This window comes from Mustela putorius, unplaced genomic scaffold (genome assembly GCF_011764305.1).
Source record: "Mustela putorius furo isolate JIRA1106 unplaced genomic scaffold, ASM1176430v1.1 tig00003834_pilon_pilon_pilon, whole genome shotgun sequence".
NCBI classification, from domain to species: Eukaryota; Metazoa; Chordata; class Mammalia; order Carnivora; family Mustelidae; genus Mustela; species Mustela putorius.
Window position 1 is genome coordinate 20405317 of NW_025421987.1, and position 16638 is coordinate 20421954.

A 16638-nucleotide genomic window follows, 5' to 3' on the forward strand; every position below is an offset into this window, starting at 1 on the left:
AAGAGAGAATAGTACGTTCTCCAGGGTCTCTGTGTCTTCCACAAAAAACCTGTGGTTGGCCACCCAGAGGCCTCAACCATGTTCTGCAAGTCATCTTGTTTATCAGAGGGAGACCCTTTAACAATCTGGGATCCCACAGATGGATACATACTGCTAGGCAAGCTGTGAACTTCCCCACTCCAAGACATGATGCACATCTACACTTCTCAAGTTTCATGAGCATAGAAATGACCCGGGATCTTGTTAAAATGCAGATTCTGAGTCTGTAGGTCTGGAGCAGGACCTGAAATTCCATATTTCTTATAAGCTCTGTGAAGAGATATCACTTCTGCAGATATATATTATAGGCTATGATGGAAAGATTATAGGCTATAATGGAAAGGCACAACTAAAAACTGTGCACTGCACAAGCCGCACAAATGTTCATAGCAGCCCATTTCATCAGCACTTAAAACAGTACAAACTATGTTACCCTCTATACTTTTCATAAACTTTTAAACATGAAAAGAAAAACAAAACTGTGTTCTCTTCTTGAAGACACCAAACAACTTACCTTTATGGTATAGAGTTACACATATATTAAGCCCTGCTCAGGTCATTGGTGGCTACCTACTTAGCTCTTCATTCTTGTCTGGCATATAGCTTTTAGTATCTGGTCCAGATATTATACAATTAACAATCATGGGAACTTCAAGACATTAAAAAAAAAAAAAAAAAAAAAAAGCTCCAAAGCTAGAGAAGACTCAGTTTAATTGAGGCACAGAACAGACTTATGCTTCCAACCATTACAGGTAAAAGGAATCATACTCGTTCTCCAGCCTTACACAATGGGAAGCCCGAACAATATAAATGAAGCAATGGAGTTACACAGAGAGAACTCTGGAAATACTGATGATTCTCCTTGAATCATCAGCTGAGTACTGACCATCATGTGAAAAAGCTGCATAAGTCTGCAGAAAGGAGACAGAATAACTACTGAAGTCATATAGGGTTGATAATAGATCATGTTTTCAAGGGTGAAAGATAAGAGGGACTTCAGGTAGAAATACTCAGAAATTCATGTATTGGGGCCAGAGTAGCCTAGATTAAGGACTATTCTGATCCTGCCGGAAGCAGCTTACATAATGAGCTTCAGAAGAATCAAATGGTAACCAAGTAAATTAACTGTGTCTTTTGAAAACAAGATTAAAATATTTAAAGGGATGCCCTCAAAAAACTAGCATGTATAAATGAAATTTTACAATATCTGGAAACCAATAAAAAGATTACCAGTCATGAAAAGAAATCAGAAGGTTACAGCTCATACAATAAAATTACTTCAATCAGTAGAAAAGAACTTAGAATGATAGAGATGCTAGACTTATCAGGCAGGCATTAAAATCACTACTATGAATATGTAGTGTATATTCAAGAAATTAAAGAAAAACATCATCATATCAATATTTAAAAAGAGCCGAACCAAACTGCTAGAGATAAAAAATGGGTTTCAGATGAAAAATACACTGAAGGATATAAAGAATAAATTAGCTGCTGCAGAACAAAATATTAGTGAACTTGAAGACAGAACAATAAAACCTACTTAACAAGACAAAAAGACTGAAAAGTAATTAAATCACATCAATGAGCTATGGGGACAAATTATATTGGATTTAAAATCCTATGAGGAGGAGAAATATTGGGGAAAATGGCTGAAAAATTTCCAGATCTGATTAGACTTTAAGCCTTTAATTCCAAGAATTTCATAAAACCTAAGCAGAAGAAACACAGAAAACTACACAAGGCATGTCATAATAAAATTCCTTAAACCAGTAAAGAATTGACCTAAAGTTTTCAAAATGGAACAGTACAAAATAAACTCTTCACACACATTTATTTTTCATAGGTTGTATGAAAGGGAAAAATGATATAATTCTATTGCAAAAGATTAATTATGGAGAACAGTTAATTTTGTTAAATTCTTATGTTTAGAATAAAAGCCCAATCTTAAGATTGAGAAAATCTTCACAATCATTGCTCCCTGTCCACTGACAGAACCCCAACACATTTGTATTATCAAAGTAGCCCAATTTTCATGTTGGTTTCTTAAAAATTAGAGGAAATAAAACAAAAACAAATAGAAAAAACTCCTTTGTGATGTCAGATTACACCTTTAAAAGTTCTGTTCCCACCCTTTGGGGGTACACTGTAATATGGAACTTGGCATTATTTAGAATCAATTGTGGAGAGGGAGGAATAAGATTTCCGTCCTTCCTGTGGTATTTACATATATATTCCTTTCCATTAGATTTGGTTATATTTCTCATTTCCATTTTTTATATTTTGTTTCATGTGGAACAACAAATACTGAATGCATATAACACTGATATAGGTTCTTAAGAAATGCTAATGAATGAAAAAAAATACTCCCCAATATATATTCTGTAATTTTATACACTGTAAGAAGATATTTTTAGCCAGCAGATCTAACATTATTTTTTTAATAATGTCATTATAATGGAAAACTAATATAAGCTAGCTTTTATTTTAATTAAAAGAACTCCTTTTTCTGCCTCATGTGTTTCAGTATAATTTTCAGACAGGGTAAATTGTGACTATCATACTAATATGAAATGAAGAGTCTTCAAAGATTTTATTTAATCCACTAATTAGTGAGAGAAACAGCAAGCTGTTAAAATCAATTCAAATAAGAATTCTAGAGCTTTCTGCATAAATCCATTTGCATTGCCATGAGCAAAAATCATTCACATGGCTATATAACATAAATCCAGGAAACAGTTGCATTACTTCATTTTTTTTTTCAAGTTAACCTCTATCTATCACAGGTAAACACCCCTATAGACTCATTCCAGAAGGTCAGTTATGCAATTCCCAGTATTTCATTCAGAGGACATCCAGTGATCTATTGGCACATTTCAAAGTCTTGTACCAGTTCCTAACTTAACATATTTGCCATTATACCAGTGTTGTTAGAACTTTGCTAAAACTCATTAAAGCACTGTAGTTGGCAATTTTAAAAATGTTATGTTTTATTATGATTTTTAAATTGACTCCTCATGAAATCAGAACTAAGTGAAAAACAAAATTAATGAATTCTCTGAGAAAAGCTTTAACATTTACTTATTTTAAATTATATGTAACTTGGGGTGCCTGGGTGGCTCAGTAAGTTAAGCATCTGCCTTCCACTCAGGTCATGATCCCAGGGTCCAAAGATCAAGTCCCATGTCAGGCTCCCTTCTCAGCACAGCGTCTGCTTCTCCCTCCCCCTGCTCAAGTGCCTGCACTCTCTTTCTCTTTCTCTCTGTCTCTCTCTCTCCCCCTCTTAAACAAATAATAAGTTATATGTAACCTGTAAAATTCTAACATATAGATTCTCAGACAAATAGATTATGACACCATTTGAGGTAAACATTGGTGTCCGGGTGGTAAAGATACTAGTTTCTCCCCAAACTAGAATAATATTAGCTAATTTCAAAGAAAGCAAGAAAAAAATAACTCACTAAATTTGAATGACTTTGCAGGTTTCAAGATAATATATTAAAAAAAAAAAAACCATAACCACTTATCTCTCATTTTTCCTCAATGATTTTTTTTTTCTATATTTTAAGGGCAGTAGCTATATCATGAAAGGTGATTCTTCAATTTCCTGGGTGTTTTAAAAATAAAAACCAAGTGATTTAAGTACTTATAAACACAGTTGTATTTTGAAATTTATATTTACTATTTAAAATTATAGATCTGAATACTTAAGATTAAAAAAAAAAAGATACCCATGTATTTCTAACGATTGTCTTTGTTTTTCTTGGTAGCACTTGTATACATATGGTCAATCCTATGCCAACACCTAAATGAAAGAAAGCTCTTAGGTTTATTATTATTATCACTACTATTACTACTCCTATTTTATTTCTGACTCTCTTAAACCTGACTGCTATCTGTAGTTTTGCACATTTTCATGATTATTTATACTCATACTTAACTGTAATGAATAGGTAAAAGTGCAGGAATAAACTTTCACCCTGTAATGTGTTACTTTAATCTGTACTCAAAGATACTATCAGCTTATCCATATCTCCTGACATCAAGATCAATGCACACCCAGCCATTTCTTTTCCCCTACAATGAGACAGAGTTAATTCATCTTGTCTGCTAACACAAAATACATGGAATCCTTCACAGGCAATTAAAGAGACAGAAAAAGATATAATTCTCTCCTCAACGTCGTGGGATTCACCTTGAAAGCCGTTTTCTCTGGCACCTCTGTGCCAACTTTGTTTCTCTGCTCTGTGACTACAGAGTAGTTTCATTTCAAGTCACGGATCCTGGATACCAACCAAGCTGGCAAATGAAAAATAACTCAGCCGGGGCCATTTCACCCACCAGTGATCTCTGTCTGTGAGATAATTCCTCCCTGAGGTTTCTTTCTCTCCACCACTGTGTTCTTGAAGGCCTAACACAAGGCAGCAGGCTGGAGCCTCTGTCTAAGGTTTCAATTAAGACGTGTGGAGATATCAAAGAAGTAACAAGCCGTCTTCCACAACAATGCCTCGTGCTTGCCTCTCGATTCTAGTTCAGAGATGGCAAGATGCTTGAAAAATGCAGTTCATTAATCCCCACAAGAGACCCCGGAGGTGGAGAGGATAGAGAGGGAGCCGGCAACAGGATCAGGTTTGAATAGTCTCTCTGTTGGTTGTGTACATTTGGAGCTGACTGTGAAATCTATGTGGACATACTGAACCCTCTAGTTAACCTCACGGCGCAAATGTGTTGATCAAAGGCACTCTGTCAGTATCTGATTAAAAGCCATGTAAGAGCACTGAAGACATTTCCTTCTGGTTAACAACTCTGATTACAGAGGGCTCCTGGAGTGAGTTTTCCTCTTAGCAGTCAAGCAGGTCCCCTGGCTCCAGCTGGAGCTCTAGGGTTTCCCAATGGCAGAGCTTCCTGTGGCTGAAGGCTTCAATTTATTCACAGCTTGTAAATCAGTAGCCTGTAAATCAACAGATTGAGCTACTACTGTTTAAAACACAGTTTCCTCGACAAGCTTCCTTCTGGTTTTGTTTTCATATATCAGGGGCATAAAAAAAAGTGTCCAATTTTTAACACCTGGACCGACAGGGACTCAGCAGGAGAGGCATGTTATATCAAGCTCTGCAGTTTTGTTTTTGTTGCAGTGGAGCAAGGATTCAGGGGCCCAAGTCAAGATAGCATTTACTTAGAGAAATGATCAAGGCCTATTTGGGGGAAACAGAAAAACGCAAATGCTGCATGCATCTCAGCAATATTAATGTCTGATAAATATAAAATGAAAACTGAAATGAGAATCAAGACATTATTATTTGTTTACTCTTCTATATTACACATGTGTGGATAATATTTTGAAATGGGGGTGAGGTGTTTAACCCAACTATTTTGAATATTTTATATGACTTAATGCCTACTGAAACAGAATCAACAGCAAAAGAACTGGTTAATTGCAAGAAATCTGGTGTTAATGACCATTACACAGGGTATGACATCAGAACAGACAACTGAAAATGTGTCTGATTTCTAAATTCAAACCTTCACCTATTATCACAGAGTGTTTTAAATGGCAAAAATATGTACCATGTACTCTATAATTATACTATAATAAACCTTTACTCATTATTGCCATGTCTATTTGAGAAGGAAGACTTCTGTGACAGATCATTTGTAAATTTTAATGTTATGTTCAAAGTCAAGATTAAGCTTGGATATTTAGAAACCAAGAAAATGAATCGTTCTATTTTATCTTGGTCCCTCTATTAAATGCACCAAAATCACATGGAAACTTTATTTATGACCTTTGCCAGGAATCTGAGACCATCTATATATTGATTCTATGTATACAGCTATCTCTAAGATCTCTAATGAGGGGAATTTTGGAACTAATCTTTTGAAGAAAATTAGTAGCAGTCATAGTAGTAGTAGTAGTAGTAAAACAGACTTAAAGATTGATCCAGGTTCTTGGAAAGGAGTTTTCGTAAACCGGAAAGAGTAGAGATGAAGAAATCTGGCTCTACTTTGTTAGGAAAAGCTAAGATAGCTTCATAAGGGGTCACACCACTAGCACACAGCATTGCACTTTGGAGATGTGATCTAACCTCCTAAACAGGGAAATATAATTCCCCAGGAAGAACCACATAGAGAAAGTCAACATAGGTAAAGCCTTCTAAGGACTATACCTTATTTGCAGGTAAGAATATTTCCTTTTAGCATGAAGATGCTGACACGCAAAAGAGTCAAACTCATTGGCAATGGTGAAGCAAGTAGCAAAAACAAATCATCCTGATATTGAGGTACAAGTGTACAGATTATGGGGATTGCCTCTCCCAGTGAGAAAGAAATGAGTTACAATGAGCATCCAGAGATTACCACTGGGGAGAAGGGCAAGTAGAATCAAAATTCAAGGAATGAATGTAGATGCGACTGTTGTTTGGTGTAGCTGTCATGAAAGCTCATTCTGGCTCTGTGTCATGGCTGGTATTTCCTGGCAAACAGCTTTATATGCCCATCCACTTAAGGTTTGTAAATGACAATAATACAGATTCTTCACCATTAGTCTTCAATGCTAATCTTTATCTAATTACTTACCTCTCCCTCAAACTCTCTCTATATTTCTCCCTGTCACCTCAGCCACTTACCAGTATTTTTTAGAACTCCCACTCTTTAAGAAAACTTGTCTAAACCTCAAGTTTTTATTCACTTTCAGTCCACATGCAAGCCTTAAAATAAAAATAGGTTTCCTTTTAATTCATCTCATCTGTGAAAACAATAGTTACTACTGCTTTTACTGCTCAGTCCTAAGATATAGGATTGCTCTATATTTATTCTTGATAATTCTGGATGATACAAAGCTATTGTAATGCTACCACCACTTTAATAACTTTTCTTTTATGACATTTTCCACATTTGTTTATAGCACATCTGATTCATTATAGTCAGCAGTAAAAATACTCTTTTTAATTGATTAACCTTTCTGGTCTTCCTTGTCATAACTTACATCTTGACTTCCTGTATTTTTCTAATTCCTAAACACCCAAATCAGTCATCTAAAACATTTCTATCTCAATATTACATATTGACTAACATATCTCACATTTCTCCTGTTATAATCTGTCTTGTTTTCGCTTCAGCCTTTTGGCTAAAATCAAGTGTAATCTGTCTTGTTAACCTATCTGGCTGTGCATGTGTAAGTCCCACTTTCATGCTTTCTGTATCAATTCATCAGAGACTTCCTAGAATTAAAAAAAAAAAAAAAAAGGAGGGAGGGAGGGAGAAATCAACAACTAGAAACATTAAAACTTCTGTCCATTCTACAAAATATGCCATCAGTAAACCAATCTATCTCCATTTTGGGTGAGACTCAATTTTACAATAATTTAATTTAAACTGTGGCATAAGAGCTGGTCCAATCTCTTTGGGTAGGAATAAAAAAAAAAAGCACTAATGGAAAACACTGAAAAATCTATCTGGATTTTCCTATAATATAGCCATGTTAAGAAATAATGTTTCATGTAAGACTACTACTATTTGGAACAAATGACAGATATACAGCTCTTTTCTAGAAGTATCTACCATTGGAAACCTGTAAAAACTTAACAAAAGAACATCTATGAGTATTAACTAAAACTTGAGACATTGTTTGAGTTTAATGTACAATGGGTCATTACTTTTCCTTTGGAGAGAAAAAAAAATTATAAATATTTTTACATGTAGAGTTGAAGAGAGGACTATATGTGAGCAAGACAGAGCTCCAAGCGAGAAAAATTTATCAGGAGGAGAAAGAGATCCATTGCACACACCATCCTATGAAGGATTAAGTCTTGAAGGACTCTTTCCTTTCTAACTTATAGGGGAATTGCAACTTAGCTACCATTTCAACCTTTGTTGAAGCTACCATAAAATGTTTATCTTAGAATTGCTTATTTTAAGAAAAAGTAATGCATTTTTTTTCCCATGGTAACCTGGCATAATTATATTGGTAGACACTGATGTAGTAAGAATGGCTCAGGGAGGAAAACAGTCTGATTTACCTAGTGATTTCTTGAACAGCTCAACTGAAGCAGCTTGAGAAGAATCAAGCACATCTTGTATAGACTCCTATATAGAATCATCTTGGTATCAAGGTAATCACAAAGAAACCCAAAATTCTAGAAAATGCCTGAGAGGATCCAAGATTGTGAAGAAAGAGGAAGATTAAACTTCTTGATTGCCGCTTTATAGGATAGAAGGTTTACCCCATGGAAGTAAAAATGTAGATACCTGGGTGACATTATCTCTTTACTTATTTAGCAAAGATTAAATTTTGATTTGTTTTGTTCTAGATCCTAAATATATCTTTAGTTTATAAAGTCTACCAAATACACACAAACACACACACAGACAACTGATTATAACTCATCAAAAAATAAATATGAGCTAGGGCTCCTGGGTGGCTCAGTGGGTTAAAGCCTCTGCTTTCGGCTCAGGTCATGATCCCAGGGTCCCAGGATCAAGCCCCGCATCGGGGTCTCTGATCGGCAGGGAGCCTGCTTCCTCCTCTCTCTCAGCCTGCCTCTCTGCCTACTTGTGATCTCTGTCAGATAAACAAATAAAATCTTTAAAAACAAATAAATACATATAAACTAACTGTATATTGTGACAGAAAAATTTAATTCTAAATTACAGTAATCAGTGTAGTGTCACTATTAAGGGAGCAGAAATATATTAACCTCTGTGCTTTTAATTAGTCAAACAATTTTGACAGATTTTCAAGAGAATACTAGTAAATAAGAACTAAATTAGTGACAGTGAGAATTATGTAAGACCTAAAAATCGTATCATATGAAGAATGCCTTGAGGGACTGAGAGCATATACCTGAGAAGTACAGACTTCTAAACATATTAGAATATCTGTAAGATAAATTCCTAAACATGCAATTTCCAATTCAAAATAATTTGCATTTTAAATCATGATAGATAATTGTCCCACAGGGATATTTACATTGTCCCACATAAAAAAGTACAAAATTTTAAACTTTCACAAAACTGTACTTCTTGTTTCATTCTCTTAACATAGATGACATTGGCATCTCTTTATATTTAAAAAATTAATTTGTGTTTTCTTCCAGCAACTTCTGTTTTCATGATGTATGCCATTTCGTTTTAGGAGCACTTAATATGTTAAGTCAATAAGAATTGAACTATGATAATTGTTACAAAAATGTTTCTAAAACTTCCCTGTCTTTTGATTTTGTTTATATAATTTATTTTGATTTTTATTAAGTTAAATTTATCAATCATTCTTTAAGATTTTAGACTTGATATCATATTAAGCAATTCTACCTCCACATCCTAATATTGCATAAAACACTCTCCATATTTTCTTTGAGTGCAGTTGGGTTCATTTTTCAGAGAGTTTAAACATCAGTCCATAAATTTTGTTTTGTTTTGTTTTAAGGAGTCAGATATACACCTAAATATCTCTTAGAAGGCGGCTCAGTTGTTTTAAGTGTCAATCCATCTTTTCTTCATTGATACGCAGTGACACCTTTATTATATAAAAATCTCATATTTAAATACAAATCAAAACCACAATGAGATACCACCTCACACCAGTCAGCATGGCTAAAATTAACAAGTCAGGAAATGACAGATGCTGGCGAGGATGCGGAGAAAGGGGAACCCTCCTACGCTGTTGGTGGGAATGCAAGCTGGTGCAGCCACTCTGGAAAACAGCATGGAGGTTCCTCAAAATGTTGAAAATAGAACTGCCCTATGACTCAGCAATTGCACTACTGGGTATTTACCCTAAAGATACAAATGTTGTGATCCGAAGGGGCACGTGCACCCAAATGTTTATAGCAGCAATGTCCACAATAGCCAAACTATGGAAAGAACCTAGATGTCCATCAACAGATGAGTGGATAAAGAAGATGTGGTATGTATATACAATGGAATTCTATGCAGCCATCATAAGAAATGAAATCTTGCCATTTGCGTCGACATGGAGAGAACTAGAGGGTATCATGCTTAGTGGAATAAGTCAATCAGAGAAAGACAACTACCATATGATCCCCCTGATATGAGGAAGTAGAGATGCAACATGGGGGGTTTGGGGGGTAAGAAAAGAATAAATGAAACAAGATGGGATCAGGAGGGAGGCAAACCATAAGTGACTCTAAATCTCACAAAACAAACTGAGGGTTGCTGGGGGGGGGCGTCGGGAGAGGGGTGTAGGGTTATAGACATTGGGGAGGGTATGTGCTATGGTGAGTGCTGTGAAGTGTGTAAACCTGGCGATTCACAGACCTGTACCCCTGTGGATAAAAATATATTATATTTTTATAAAAAAATTTTTAAAAATTAAAGAAAGAAAAAAATTCTCATATGGGGGCTTAAGTGGGTACGAGAAGAATAAATGAAACAAGATGGGATTGGGAGGGAGACAAACCATAAGTGACTCTTAATCTCACAAAACAAACTGAGGGTTGCTGGGGGGAGGGGGTTTGGGAGAAGGGGGTGGGATTATGGACATTGGGGAGGGGATGTGCTTTGGTGAGTGCTGTGAAGTGTGTGAACCTGGTGATTCACAGACCTGTACCCCTGGGGATAAAAATATATGTTTATAAAAACTAAAAAATTAAATTAAAAAAAAAAAAAAAAACCTATGGGGTGCCTGGATGGCTCAATGGGGTAAGCCTCTGCCTTTGTCTCAGGTCATGATCTCAGGGTCCTGGGATCGAGCCCTGCATCAGCTCTCTGCTTAGGAGGGAACCTGCTTCCCCCTCTCTCTCTGTCTCTCTGTCAAATAAGTAAATGAAATCTTAAAAAAAAAATTTTTAAAAACCCTAGATGTGAAATTTTAATTACATTAAAGTTTAGATTAGACTTCATCAAATTCCAACCAACAAAAGAAATCTGGCCTTTTTCCTTGTTTTTGAAATGAAATTTTATTGGGACACATAAATATTTATTCATTTGGGTACTATCCATAGTTGATTTTGTGTTAGAAGAGGTAAATAGTTGTGATCAAGATTATATAAACCATAAAACCAGAAATATTTAATATCTGGACCTACACATAAAAAGTTTGTTGATCTCCATTGTAGCTTAATATTCCATTGTTTAATATATTTCCAAATTTCTGAGGCAATCACCAAATTTCACTGGCTTAACACAACAAAATTGCATTTCTTGGGCCTACTGTTCATTCATAACAATTCAGCAGGGGCAGGTAGTTCTCATAAGAGCTACTCAGCAACCTAGGTTAACAGAAGCTTTATCTCGAAATTTGTTGCCATAAATCCTGTAGAAAAGTGTAATGGAAGCATGTTAAATTATGCACTGGCACTTAAAGCTTCTTCCTGAAAGTGACACAAGTAACTTCTTATTTTGTGTTAGCCAAAGCAAGTTACATGGCCATATTTAACTTCAAGGAATTAGGAAGTCAGTTCTGTTACATCCCCAGAAAAAAAAAGAGACAAAAAGTATTTTGGTGTGCACTGCTAATGATTACCATCATTGATGCGAGGAGACCTGCCATTTCTTGAATGCTAAAGCATCTTATTCAAGAATATTCTATACTCGGAAAATCATTAAAATGTTATAACAGGGGGCACCTGGGTGGCTCAGTGGGTTAAAGCCTCTGCCTTCGGCTCAGGTCATGATCCCAGGGTCCTGGGATAGAGCCCCGCATTGGGCTCTCTGCTCAGCAGGGAGCCTGCTTCCTCCTCTCTCTCTGCCTGTCTCTCTGCCTCCTTGTGATCTCTGTCTGTCAAATAAATAAATAAAATCTTTAAAAAAAATTTTTTTTAAATGTTATATCAGATTTTTTTTTATGATTTTATTTATTTATTTGACAGAGAGGTAGAGAGAGCACAAGTAGGCAAAGCAGCAGTCAGAGGGAGAGGGAGAAGCAGGCTCTCCACTAAGCAGAGTGCCTGATGCAGGACTTGATTCTAGAACCCTGGGATCATGACCTGAGCCAAATGCAGACACTTAACTGACTGAGCCACCCAGGAGACTTTATATCAGATCTTTTCATAGTATATCATTTATTTCTTTCAGCCAGCTCTGGAACAATTTTTGATACATTTACTATTCAGTACTATAATTTCTGCTACTAATGTAGATGGGATTTGATTGCTTATTGCTTACAAATTGAAAACTATTGATTTTTATGTATTACTTTTTATTCTTAGCCATATTATTGAACAACCTTATTGTTCTTAATGATTTATTAGAATCTGTTGGGTTTCCTAAGCACACAATAATTTCTTGAGAAATAATAATTTTGTAATTTTTTTAGTGTATATTTAAGGTACTTTCAAAATCCCAATTTCCATAACTGTGCCTGACCTGAATTGGTATCCTTCAATTCCATGCTTCATTCATTCATTCATTCATTCACTGACTCACTTAATATCCAATTAATATTTAACATAAAAAGAATATTGTAGGGGTGCCTGGGTGGCTCAGTGGGTTAAAGCCTCTGCCTTCGGCTCAGGTCATGATCTCAGGGTCCTGGGATGTAGCCCCGCATCCCATGCATCGGGCTCTCTGCTCAGCAGGGAGCCTGCTTCCCTTTCTCTCTCTCTGCCTGCCTCTCTGCATACTTGTGATCTCTGTCTGTCAAATAAATAAATAAATAATCTTACAAAAAAATAAAAAAAGAATATTGTATTATGCCTTACAGATCAAAAGGTGAATAAGGCAGAAGAAGAACTTGTTTTGAAGAACTCATTTTATGTGGGTAGTTATATTAATATTCATGCAATATGAAAAACCTATACAGAAGGTAGAAAAAATGCCATGTGGCAAAACCTAGCAAAGTATGTCAGATTTCATATTGAAAATTTAGCAATCACTAAATGAGTGAGTGTTCGAAGGTCAGTTAGTGTCATTGTAAAAACAATTACTCCCAAATCATAGAAAATAAACTTTCTTGTATCTTTAAATGTTTGTGTCAATTTCCAGCACATATACTTATTTACCTTTTTCAAACCATTCATTTCAAAACATCAGGGACAGTGCAACTTCTTTTTAAATTTCTTGAAGCACTGCCTTGTATCATTGTACCTTCAGTGACCTCTCAATTAATTGTGACTAAATTAGTTTGTATGTAATTAAGCTCAGGGTATTTCTAGGACAAAGGAAATATTATTGAGAGCTAAGGAAGAGAAAGAGAAAAAAATATTAGAAAGTATGAATAGGTTTTCAAATTATCAATACCATTTTTGAGAAAATAAATATGACGGCAACCATGACAGAGATCATTTCATTGTTCATCCACTTGCCTAAGCCTCCTACATTATTTTTATTACTTAGATTCAAGACTGAAGTAGGTGAGCCCTGCAGAATTCAAGGACATTTAGAAATATTTACTTTTCCAGGACCAGTTTTGAAATATCTTCACTAGGGAGGAAGTGGCCTTTGCCAGTTACAAGGGACTCACAATTCTCCTGCTTCTGTTTCAGAGGCCTGAGGGTAATTTGATGACGGATACTTTTTCAGCTCCCTTGAGAATCTAGTTAAATTGAGAAGAAAACAATCATCATAAATCATACACGATGTCCTGAGACTTAACATTTTTCATATAACTCAGAAGCTACTCCAATCATGACACTTGAATGACATACAATAATAAGGTACGCGGACCTCCAATTATCAAATCAGGGTGGTCTCAGAAGATGGTAAAGATTTTTAAAATTGCAATATATTGCTAACAAATTGTGACTAAACACTGGGTCAGGTTAGCAAAGAAATAGTATCATCCAAGTCACCGTTCATTTCATTAAGTTGAGATTCCAGCAAACTGTAACAGAATTACAGAAGAATGGAATACACATACCATGTCAGATGTCTGCTCTAAGATTTTTTATCTCTGTTATATGCAACTGTATTTCAAAAATATACATTATTATAGAGCCTGGTTATATTATAAAGTAATTGCTCAAATATACACAGTTTTCTTTAATTATTTTGGTCTCAGAGACTGATTATTTTCTTCAATTGTCAAAGGTTTATATATGTTGTAACGATACACATATATACATCAAAAAATCATTCCTCTATTTCGCTTGCATTCTTACAATATAATTTTTAGTTCAAGATGTCATTCCAAAATCAAAAGATTTTTTTTATCCCTGTTAATACTACAATTAAGAAAGGTAGCATCAGGGGCGCCTGGGTGACTCAGTGGGTTAATCCACTGCCTTCGGCTCAGGTCATGATCTCAGAGTCCTGGGATCGAGTCTCTGCTCAGCAGGGAGCCTGCTTCCCTCTCTCTCTCTGCCTGCCTCTCTATCTACCTGTGATCTCTCTCTGTCAAATAAATAAATAAAATCTTAAAAAAAAAAAAGAAGAAAGAAAGGTAGCATCAATTGATGATTTTATGTATTATCGGATTATTTCTGAAGGAAATAAAACTCAAAAACCGGAGACTAAATCTGCAATACCCCCTTTCATCTACTCTCTCAACTGTCATTCCCAAAGCTTTTCTCAACCCACTTTACAAATCTTTCACTGTTCCTTTGGAGTAAAACCAAGCTGAGTTACCCATCACTTTTTGCCCATGCCTCATATTTTCTTACGTGTTTTCTCCAACAATTTGTGCAACTACAACATCTATGAAAACTATACTCAGAACTTACGATCTTTTTTTCAAGTGTCTTATTTATGTAGTTTCACAAATGGATTTCAATGCATAGTGATCTCTACTCCTCTAAACTCATAGAACTTAGCAACAATGCTTCCCAAACTTTTCATGTCATGAGAACAGACCCAAAGGAACTATACACACTACAGCAGATCAGCATGACTTCTCACAACATTGGAAGCAAATTAAACAGAGGTTCCAGATGCCCTAAATCCAATAAGGCGAGCTAAGATTAACAGAATGTGGCATAACTGTAATCAGGCTGGCCTATAGGAGAAGGCTGAATTCTGTATCAATTTTTTGACATTATGTCTGTTGCAGTTATATATCATGACTGACATCATACTCCCTTATTGCACATCTCTTGCCATGTTTCCTGAGAAGATCACACATTTTTTAAAGTAAATAATGTTTATTTATTTATTTTGAAAATTGTGATAACATATATATAACATAAAATGTTCTGTTTTGAACATGTTTAAGTGTATATAGTTCAGCGGCATTAAGTATATTGAATTCTGTGCTGTCATCACTACTCTCCACCTCCAGAACTTTTCTCATCTTGCAAAACTGAAACTCTGTATCCATTAACCATTCCCATTCCTCCATCCTTTGGTCCCTGGCACCCACCATTCTACTTTCTTTGTCTATTACTTTGACTACTATAGATACCTCATAATAGTGGAATAATACAGTAGTTTCCTTTTGTGACTGCCTTATTTCACTTAGCAGAATGTTTTCAAGGTTTATTGTTGTTTTTAAAACATAATAGTGATTAGCATCTTGTATAACACCTAAAAGATATATATATATCTTTATTATATATTATATTATGTATTATATCTATAATATATATATTATAGATATTATAAGATATATAATATATATTATATATATAAGATATATAAATATCTATATTATAGGATATATAAATATATATCTTATATATCTTGTATATAAATATCTTATAGATATTTATATATCTTATATATATATTTATATATATCTTATATAAATATCTTATATATCTTATAATATAGATATTATTTCTCACTTCCCTCTAAGCAGCTTATATTTAGTAGCAACAATTATGTATTAAAAGACTTAGTTTCTGATTACATTAGAAATTGTGAATCATCGCTAAGCTTTACTACATCTGGTATTTTTGATTTCCAGTTAAATTCTTTTAATGTGAATCAATATAGTCATTTGTTTGAAGGGCGTTATGACTGACTTAGTTACTAATTGACTTTGATGTATGGAGTGTAGTTTATCACACAGGCTTCAACTGACCCTAATAATTCAATTATTTTAAATTAGATTATTGTGTCATAGTCATTAATAAGACCATGTCTCTTGATATTTCTTGTTCTTTGGAATGTTTCTACTAAACTTGTTGAAATGATTGTTACTATAATCTACCAATTTCCCCTAAAAATTTGCTAGTGACTTACTGATTTATATAGTCAAGTTTAGTATATTATATTTCTTTCTATTACTTATGATATTTAGTTAAACTAATGGCCCCATCCCCCAGACAAGATCCTGTCTATAATCTATGATATGCTGACAAAAACAAACAAAAATTTTATTAACATTATAATAAAATACTTTTGAGAACAAATAGGCTTTTAAAGCTAATACTGAAAAATTCTAAATTTAAGCTTTTATCCTGCTGCCTATATTCTCCCATATTTTGCAATTTTTGTTGTCCTATTTCATTTTATGACTCAATTTTCTAAAACGTATTGTGAATGAGTTTGCTCATGCAGTCCTGAAAGCAATCTACTTGAAACATATTGATACAAAATGCTTTTTTAATCCTGAGGTCTTTAATCCCTTCTTTTATATATATTTTGAATATTTTTGGCTATTGCACCTAAGCAACTTAAATTATGATTAACTTTGAAAGCTGTGATCTATTTCAAAATATGTATTGACTCTGAACAAACTTAAAAGTATTAGTTTATGATGCATAA